Source organism: Dipodomys ordii, unplaced genomic scaffold, assembly GCF_000151885.1.
Source record: "Dipodomys ordii isolate 6190 unplaced genomic scaffold, Dord_2.0 Scaffold99, whole genome shotgun sequence".
Taxonomy (NCBI): Eukaryota; Metazoa; Chordata; class Mammalia; order Rodentia; family Heteromyidae; genus Dipodomys; species Dipodomys ordii.
Genome location: NW_012267315.1, coordinates 4,923,863 through 4,934,108, shown reverse-complemented (window position 1 = coordinate 4,934,108; position 10,246 = coordinate 4,923,863).

Below are 10,246 nucleotides of genomic sequence, written 5' to 3'. Positions count from 1 at the left end.
TCCTCCTCCTCCTCCTCCTCCTTCTCCTCCTTCTCCTCCTCCTTCTTCTTCCTCCTCTTCTCCCTCCTCCTCCTCCTCCTCCTGTTATTCTTTTTTTTTGTGCTTTTCCTGGGGCTTGAACTTGGGGCCTGAACTCTATTCCAGAGCTTTTGGGCTCAAGGCTAGTGTTCTACAACTTACACCACACCTCTACTTCTGGCTGTTTTGGTGGTTAATTGGAAATAAGAGTCTCACTGACTTTCCTGCCTGGGCTGGCTTTGAACCTTGATCTTCAGCTATCAGCCTTTTGCCTTCTGCGTAGGTGTAAGCCACTGATTGCTCAGATTTCCTTACCTTTTTTTTGTGTCCTAATAGATTAACCTAATTAGATAAAAACAAATCCAAATTCTTTTAGGAACTCACTAAGTGAGGTATTCAAGAAACATTGACTGAGTTCATCTAATTGTTCAAATGTGCAGTAACAAAGAAGGTTTGCTGTGTTAGTCATCTTTCTGCCATCACACCAAACTATAAAGAGAAAGGGTTTGGAAGTTCCAATCCTTGAATGGCTGGTAGTACTGTTTTGGGTCTGTTGTAAGGCAATGCATCATGGCAGGAGTCTGGGAGGGGCAAAGTGGTTTATATCACCAGCCAGGGAGCAAAGAAACCAGGGTCCAACAATCTCCTTTGAGGATGTGCTTTGAGCAAGATCTCTCATTAGGCACAATAACACTCGTCTTCTAGCACCCACACTGGGGACCATGCCTTCAACACATGACCCTTTGGGGACCATTCCAGATCCAAAATATCACATTTACTCTGTGTTCCAGAGTAATTGGGCATGAAACTTATGCCATTCCCAAGGATCCTAGGCTTAGAAGGAACTCTGTGTTTAATGCTTTGTTGTTGCCCTCTCGACAATTGTGTGTGTGTGTGTTTGTGCTGGTCCTGGAGCTTGAATTCAAGGTTTGGAGCTGTTAGCATTTTTACTTAAGGCTGTTTTTTTTTTAACCACTCGAGTCACATCTCTACTTCCTGCGTTTTGGTGATTAATTGGAGATAGGAGTCATGTGAACTTTTCTACCCAAGTTGGCTTTGAACCTCAATCCTCAGATCTCAGCCTCTGGGGTAGCTAGGATTATAAGTGTGAGCCACCAGTCCCTGCTTCTGAAGTTCTTAATAACTTTGGAACAAGTCTTTCCTCCTTATTTCTTTTTGCTTATTTCAGTTTGCTTCCTGGTCATACTAAAGACAGTTTTAAAAGCCCAAAGAGCCAGATAGTGCTGGAGAATATCGCATTAGGACCCCTTTCTGGCCTTCACAGTCTATGTGGGGGAGAGCACAGAACTTTCAAAATGTCATAGTGGTTGGCTTTTATTTATTTATTGGCAAAACAGGAACTGTTAAAAATACTAACAGAGCATAGAAGCTCATAACAGAATATTTCCAATTTATGTAGATAAACTAATATTTTTGGACAGGTAGAAACCTCTTTGCTCTCCTTCAAAATATTCATGTAATTCTAGAAAGTGGAAGGATCTTCTGTCTATGATATTCAAAACACAAGTCACAAAGGAAAGACTGAGATGCTTGACTAGATACAAATAAAAGTTTCAGCTTATTTGAAAGTATTATAAATAGAACTAGAAAATAAAACATACATAATCATAATGTAGAGAAAAGCATGAATACTTATTTAAAACTTCCTACCAAGGATGAGGTTGTAGTTTGGTGGAGTAATACTCACCTTGCATGTATAGGTGCAATAACCATGGGCATCTGATCATATTAACATTTATAGAAATGAACTCCAGGAAATGGGAATAAGAGGTTTTTATCTTTGTTGCCATTTTTGCTTTTCTTTTCCTTTTGTCTTGTTTCCTCTGTCTTTGGGAGGGCAAGGAAGTATACAGAAATGGTGGGACAAAGGGTGAACAAATGCAGCATTGATACTCATTAAACACTATGTTGAAAATAAGCTATACAACGCGTGCTTGGGGATGAGAGAGAAAAACTGGGAGAGAGAGAGGGAAGGGGTGACATTGTTCTGTAAGAAATGTACTCTTTATCTGGCTGATATAACCATAACATCTCTTATCTAACTTATGTAACCATAACATCACCTTCAAATAACAATAAAAAATAAAATAAAATAAAGTAAATAATAAGAGAAAAGATTAATCCAGAGCAACTGCAAACAAATAAATAAATGAAAAGGAAAAGAAAAACGTTCCTATGAAAACTAGAAGAAAGGAGTTCGAAGATTTCAACACAAAGAAATGATACCTATTTAAGGAGACAGAATACTGATTACCTTGTGTTTTTTGTTTTTGTTTTTGTTTGTTTAGGTTGGTTGTGGGGCTTGAACTCTGGGCTCAGGCGCTATCCCTAGAGCTCTTCAGCTCAAGGCTAATGCTCTACCACTTGAGCCACAGCGCTATTTCCAACCCTGGTATTTTTAAAATTACACATTGTATATGTGTATTAGATCTAACACACTCCATAATATGTGCATTTATAATATGTCAATGAAAGTTCTTGATATAAAGAAATGCATTGCAATTATAACAAAATAAATCAGTAAATGAAAAAAATACTGTTCTTACCAACTAGGTAAAATGCTTATTTTCTTAGAAAATTACATGTGAAACAAGATTTCTGTAAGTCAGATAGGTAAGGGCAAATGCCTAGTAAGCAAGTGAAACAAAGGCAAAATGAAAGTAGCTAGTATTGATTTCTTTGTTGGGCTGCTAGAAGGGCTTGAGTGAGAGGTGCCTGGTGGTCCACCTATGGAAGAAAAATTGATGCTGATATTTCTGTAGTCTACTGTGATGATGTTATAATGGAGACCCCAGAAAGCCAACCCAGAAGGAGATTAGCAGGGATGTTTGTTAGGGGCTAATCATCTGATTTTTCCCCAGGGAAGAGAAAGAAAGGATGCAGGAGAGGGCAGGGACCTGCACTGGGCTTTGGTGCTCATGGAGTTCAGCTCTGAAACTAGATTGGATCTCCAGAATTATCCTGATCTTAGATGAAGGGGTTAGGATGTTAAATGCCCAAAGTAGTCTGCAGTGTCTCCAGCTGCAGCCAAGGCAACCTTCAAGTTTGACATCTGAGATCTACACTTCCGAAACACTCTCCATGGCCTGGTGGTCAGTCTTGTCTTATAGCATTCCACACTGTCAGATGATGTGGAGTGCATAGGACCCAGGATGCAAGGACACCTGCAGGTAGACATGACTCCCTGTGCATTCTGGAGCGCCTCAAGAGCCAGCCTGATACTTCTTAGCAGTTGCAGTTGATGGCAAGCTCTGAGCCAAGTCTGAGACCAGAAACAGGATGCTGATGGTCCCCTGAGTGCATGGGACAGTACTCGTATCTTCCTCCCCATCCAATAAGGCCCAGTACCAAATAATGACTGGGTGATTGCACTTAGTTGTAGATTTCCCTGTTCAATTTCCTACGGCTTCCCTTGGCCTAGCTGTATACTTGTTGACAGTTGCTTACAATTTTATAAAATAAATTATTTATATGATATAGACAAGTTCTTAGTGCACACGTGCGTGTGCACGCACACACACACACATATCAAAGTATTGAAATGTCCAGAGTGATCACTTAGGAAGTTTTTTTTTTTAAAGAAAATTTTTACAAGTCGTTATGTGGAAAAACGAACTTTACAACTTTGGTGGGGGGAGGGGGTTGTTGGGTGGGGGGGCGGGGGGAGGATGGGAAGGGATGGGAAGGGGAAACAAAGGAGGAGGCTACAATGCTTGATAAGAAATGTACTCATTATTTTGCCCATGTAATTGTAACCCCTCTGTACAGTATTTTCACAATAAAAAATATGTAAAAGATAAAAAAAAGAAATTGAAAGAAAAAAAGAAAATCTTTGTTGTATTTTAAATATTGGAAACTTCAATTTCCAATAAGGCTCAAATACATTAAGTGAGAGAGAAAAAAGAGTAAGACAGATGTAAATGTTAGAGCACTACTAAGTATTATTAATTCACTGTTAATATTATTGATAACCCACTTCTGTAAGCATTCCTTTTAATGTTTATTTTTCTTTTATGCAAGCTAAGATTTGGGTACCAGGGTGATTTGACTCCCTGATTGATTGACAGCTGTTAGATCTTTCCTTGGTGCCTAGCTACCTTGAGTGAACAATCAGCCACCGAGACTATACTCATGCAAACACCAGCTTTTTTTTGTACACTCCATCTACACTACAACCATAGCTACACTACAACCATAGCTACTTGCTGTTGAAGCACAACTTTAGCTCACAGAGGCACTGTCCCAGCCATGACTATTTCAAACAGCTAGTTCCAGATTTTTTTTCCATTACAAGCTTCAAGTGAACTCTAGATAATCCTTCAATCATTTCTACCTAGCCATTTCTCCCAGCAGCCCATCCAAAAGCAACAGTTCTTCATATATGATGGACAGCTGGTGTGGATGTCTTTTTTGTCTATAGAAACAGGCTGGCTCTCAATGGGAGATACCATCCTATGCTGTTCTTTGGCGATATAACATTAAGCCCAATAAAAACTTCCTTGGGGTGGTTTCCTTCCTTCCTTCCTTCTTTCCTTCCTTCCTTCTTTCTTTCTTTCCTTCCTTCTCTCATTCTTTTTCTCTTTTTCTTTCTTTTTCTCTCTTTTTCTTTCCCTCTTTTTCTCTCTTTTTCTTTCCCTCTTTTTCTTGCTTTGTCTCTTTCTCATTCCTTCTTTCTCTTTCTCTCTTTCTATTTCTTTCTTTCTTTTTGTGCTGGACCTAGGCCCTGAACTCAGGTCCAGGTTACTATGCCTTAACTTTTTCACTCAAAGCTAATGCTCTACTACTTGAATTACACTTCCACGTCTGGCCTTTTAATAGATAATTGGAGATTAGAATCAGACTTTTTTCTCCAAATTGGCTTTGAACCTCAATCCTCAGAGCTCAGCCTCCTGAGCAGCTAGGATTATAAGCATGAGTCATGGGTGCTTGGCTGTCAAGTGATTTTCTTTAGCCTACTTTTTTTGTTGTTGTTGTTGGTTGTGGGGCTTGAACTCTGGGCCTGGGTGCTGTCCCTCAGCTCTTCAGCTCAAGTTTAGCACTCTACCACTTGAGCCACCATGCCACTTCCAGTTTTCTGAGTGGTTTATTGGAGATAACAGTCTCACGGACTTTCCTGCTTGGGCTGGCTTTGAGTAGCTAGGATTACAGGTAAGAGCCAATGGCATCCAAGTTCTAGCCTACTTTTGATCTTTATCATTAGTAGAGTTGTTTGAGGTGGTAGAAGGGAGGATGATGGGAAGCTCTAGAGCAGTACAATAGAATTGTAGCAGCAGGGGAGGTAGCAGCAGCAAGGAAGGTAACAGCAGCAGGGAAGGTAGCAGCAGTAGCGGCAACAGTGACTGTTGAAACATTTCAAAGAGAGGCTGGACAGAAATAACACAGGACAGAGGTGATGAAGACAAGGAGGACTGTGAGAGTTGTAGAAGAGAAACTGCAGGCCGGTGTTTCCAAATCTTAAGGAACAATAGTCTTAGAAACTCTAGAGTAATGAAGAGTTACAATACTTGTATGGCCAAGGGTCTCAGTACTGGAGGCCAGGATGAGAATTGTAACACTAGAAGGCGCTGTCTGCTATCCACTGTCACTGGCCATGGCTGTTGGGAGCCAAGAACTGTACAATAACTGCCAAGGGCTGGGACCACTGGTGGGTAGGTTAGGCCCTCCAGCATGAGTGCTTACAGTCATAAATGTCTGACTTCTAAAGCCTGGAGCAATAGTCCCTTAGCTCTCAGAGATTAGAGTTGTAAACTTTGGGTCCACCACTCCAGCCTGTAGAATTTGAGCACTGAGAGGTCCAGGATTGCATTACTGGAAGAGATTCTCCTTGTCTGCTCAAGATTCCTAACCAGACTGAGCACAAGTACTGCAACCAGTTGACAGGTAACAAATGGAATCATTCAACGGCAAGATATTTAAAAATGTGGAATTATGAAATGTTAGGTGCTGGTGGCTCATGGCAATAATGTAATTCAGCTACTCAAGAGGCTGAGATCTGAGGCTCTTGGTTCAAGACTATCTCAGTCAGACAAAACCAAGAGACTCTTATTTACAATTGATCACCATAAAGCCAGAAATGGAGGTGTGGTTCAAGTGATAAAGCATCCGCCTTGAATGCAAAAGCTAAGTGAGGCCCAAAATTCAAGCTCCAGTTCCATCATTAAACAAGCAAACAAACGTTTCAAGTAAATAAAAAAATAAAGACTCAAGAAATACAAGCATAGTAAAAAAAATAAAAAGCAGTAATCCTGGTGCTAGTGGTGTATACTTGTAATCCTAGCTACTTAGGAGACTGAAAACTGAGGATTACAGTTTGAAGCCAGCCCAAGTAGAAAAATCTGTGAAAATCTTATTTCTAGTTAATCACAAAAAAGCCAGAAATGGAGCTGTGGCTAAAGTGGTAAGATTGCTAGCCTTGAGTGGAAAAAGTTCAAGGACAGTGCCCAAGCCTTGAGCTCAAGCTCCAAGTCACTCACACACACACACACACACACACACACACACACACACACAGATTTAAACATTAAGATGCTAAGAAAAAGGAAGTATTGTGAGAAGAATGTAGAAAATAAACTTTATTAGTCCAATTTTCTTTTGTGAGACTGGTTATTATTTAGAAGGCTAAAGTTTATTGAGAAACCATGCAAAATGAGAAGAAAAAACTCATAAGTAGTAATAATGTTTTACTCAATTGTAGAATTTTAATTTTGAAAGCAAATTATTTAGTTTGGCTTAAGGAAAAATATCTGGATTGTATTCAGAAAAATCAAGGGCAAATACTCTGCTCTTCTACATTTGTAGTATCAGCAGGCTCCCACAACAACAGCATTGTATTAATTAGCAAAGGGGAAGAAAAACAACAAAATGGAAAATGTATTTTAAACTTGAAGCTGAACTGACTAGCTTATTTATTTATTTATCTATTCTGGGGCTTGAACTCAGGGTGCTTTTTTCACTCATGACTGGTGCTCTACCACTTGAGCCATTTCTCCAGCATTTTGCTGGTTAATTGGAGATAGAGTCTCATGGACCATTTTGGTGGAGGTGGATCTCAGCCACGATCCTTGGATATCAGCCTCCTGAGTAGCTAGGATTACAGGTTTGAGCCACAAGCATCCAGCAACCAGCTTAATTTTATTAGGAAGATAAAGGGAAGTTAAAGATCACAGTAAGAATGAGGTGTAGCAGTGTTTAAAGATTTCCCAGAAATCTGAACCATTAGTTTTCAAATATTTTTAATTGGGAAATGGTTTTATTCTCTAGGTGAACATTTCTCAGCAGAAGCTTAGTGTGTATAGTAGGCAATATGTAATGATGGTAATTCTGGTTGATAATGGAGATTAGGCCAGCTCTACCCCAATCAGGCATCTTTTCTTTCTTTCTCTTCTCTCTCTCTGAGATACACACACACACACACACACACACACACACGCACATGCACACACACACTCTCACCATTTTTTTTTAGCACAAAGCATGGATACCAGTATTTTTAATAGATCCAGAAGTCCTGGAGATACTATCTCTGGTACCTCTCTTGATTTCTTTTTCTTAAAGTGCTAAGGATTGAGCCTGGAGCCTTGCACGTGCTGGGCAAGTGCTATACCACTGAGCTACACCCACCGCCTCTAGCATTGCTCTGCAATGGTCCTTTTCAGCCTACATAATTGAAAAAGCACAGGCTGAGCATCCCTATCCTGAAAACCCAGACTTTGAAATACTTTGAAACCTGAAATATTTTTCAATGCTGACATGGCCCTTAAAAACATTTGGGTTTTAGAGCATTTGGGATTTTAGAATTTTGGATTTTGGATGCCACACCAGTGAAGTCTATGTAAAAATTAAAACAAAATCTGAAAGTTCTCTGACATCGGAAACGCTGTGGTCTCCAAGCAATGTAGATAGATACTTAACATGTACTCCATTTGTACTTTCTCCAAAGCCCAGAAAGATGTCCATCCAATTATGGAAAGCCTCATTTATTAAGGAAGAAAAAGGACCAAATAGAACATTATTAAAGAAAATAGATCCAAAACAGAGATTTTTCTCTTCTCATTAGGAAAATTTAAGGCTTCAGAAGAGGTGATGTAGTTCATCCACAGGAACATGCATTTATGGTTGAATTATGTCTCCCCAAAAGTTATATTGAAATTTAATGCTCCCCCAGTCATTTTGCAGCTTTATCTTTTGTTAGGTTACTTTTTAAATAACATAATGTTACTACATTAATCTCTGTAATATTAGTGCTATCTGTTTAAAAATCCCATCTTCTAAATGTTAATTATTTTTTTATTGTGAAAAAACCATATAGAGGGGTTACAATTACAAGGGCAAGATAATGAGTACATTTCTTATCAAGCCTTGTTGCCTCCTCCTTTGTTTCCCCTTCCCAACCCTTCCAATCCCCCTCCTCAAGTTGTAAAGTTTGTTTTTGACATAACAACTTGTACATCTCATTGTTGCAATGGGTCCACCTGTATCCCTATTCAAACGATTTGTTTTTGTACCTTGACCTTGTATCTATTGACCTCACTGAATATAAACAGTTTATATGTAGAGTTTTCAGATATTTTATAGACATTCTTTCAGATATTCTGTAAAACAATGACTTATTCTTCCTTTCCAGTTTTATTCTTTACAGTTCTTAGCTTTGTTGTGTTCTACAGCTATTTAATTTGGGTATCTGTCTCAGTCCTGCTTGTAGCTGATCACTTTCACAGTCTCCTCCATGTTTGTTCTTCATTTTCACATAAGCAAATATTTTTCCATGTTGAAAAAATGCTCTTATAGTTTTACTTTGCTATCAGGTTTTATCTTCTATCATGATAACCTGATCTTTTTTCTGCATATCTTATTTAGTCATATGATATATGATTGTATGTGTTCCTATGAATTTATTCTAATCCTGGGATGAGTTTGTAGACATTTCTGAATGTTTGTGAACATTGAATTTCTGAAATAAACTCAAACTGGTTATGCTATATTATGCTCTTCTTCTTTAACTACTTGGTTTCCAAGTATTTTGGTAATTTTTTTCCCTGTCTGTATTTGTATGTGACATTGGCCTGTAAATTTCTTTTTCTGTAATGGCTTTTTCAGATTTCAGAGTCAAGGTTATTCTAGCCTCATACAATGATTGAGAAACTGTCCCTCCTCCCTGTGTTGGGAGAACTTGTATAGGATTGCTGCTTTCTTTTTAGTATTTCTTGGATTTTACCGGTAAAGCCCTCTGGGTCTGCACTTTCCTGGAGGGAATTTTGTTGTTACTTAATATTTTCTTTAATCCTTACACAACTTTGGCACGTCAAAAATTGTTTATAATGTCCTCTCTTCATCTTTTTAGTGTTTTGAGGATTGCTATGACATTTTGTTTCTTGTTCCCAATGTTGATGATTTGTGTCTTCTTCCTTGACTTTCTTCCTTTTTCAGACTGACTTTTGGTTTTCTAGACTTTTGTCAATTGTCTGTTAGCTTTCTGTTTTATCCGTTTCTATTATCAGCTTTGCTTGTCTCATTTTTATTCTTTTTGTTTTTCCCCTCCTAACTTCTGAGGGTACTAATTCATTTTACTTTTCTTTTCCTAAATAGTCACTTGAGGCCAGAATTTTCCTCTATAATTATGGTTTTAGCTGGATTTTTACAGTTTTTGATGTGTCTTAATTTTTAAATTATTATTTAGTTTTATATAATTTTCAATTTCTTTTGTCATTTCTCTTTTGGCCTATAAAGGATTTGGAGTCCATTGCTTAATTTTGGCAGTGTATTTTGTTAGTTATCATTTTTGTATTGATTTATAGTTTATTTTTTCTGTGAATAGAAAATAGTCAGTCTCCAATTTAATACTTCAGAAATTCAGGCCAGTTTCTTGAGAAGCAGAGATTGGGAGAAATTCATAAGGTTAGTGAGACCCCCATATCAGCAAACTAGTCAGGTATGGTGGTTCTTTCTTGCAATCCTAGCTAACCAGAAGGCATAGGTAAGAGGATCATAGCCTGAGATTGGCTTGGGAATAAGCAATTAAACACACAGACAGACAGAAAAACAGATAACAAAACAAAACAACCCAGCAAGACCCTGTCTGTAAAACCAGCTGAGGTATGAGTAAAGTTGTAGGCCATTTACCTAGCAAGGGACAGGCCCTGAGTTCAAAATCCAGTACTGCCTCTCCCTCATGAAAAAATTTCTGATTAACTCTTGAAACTTAATTTAG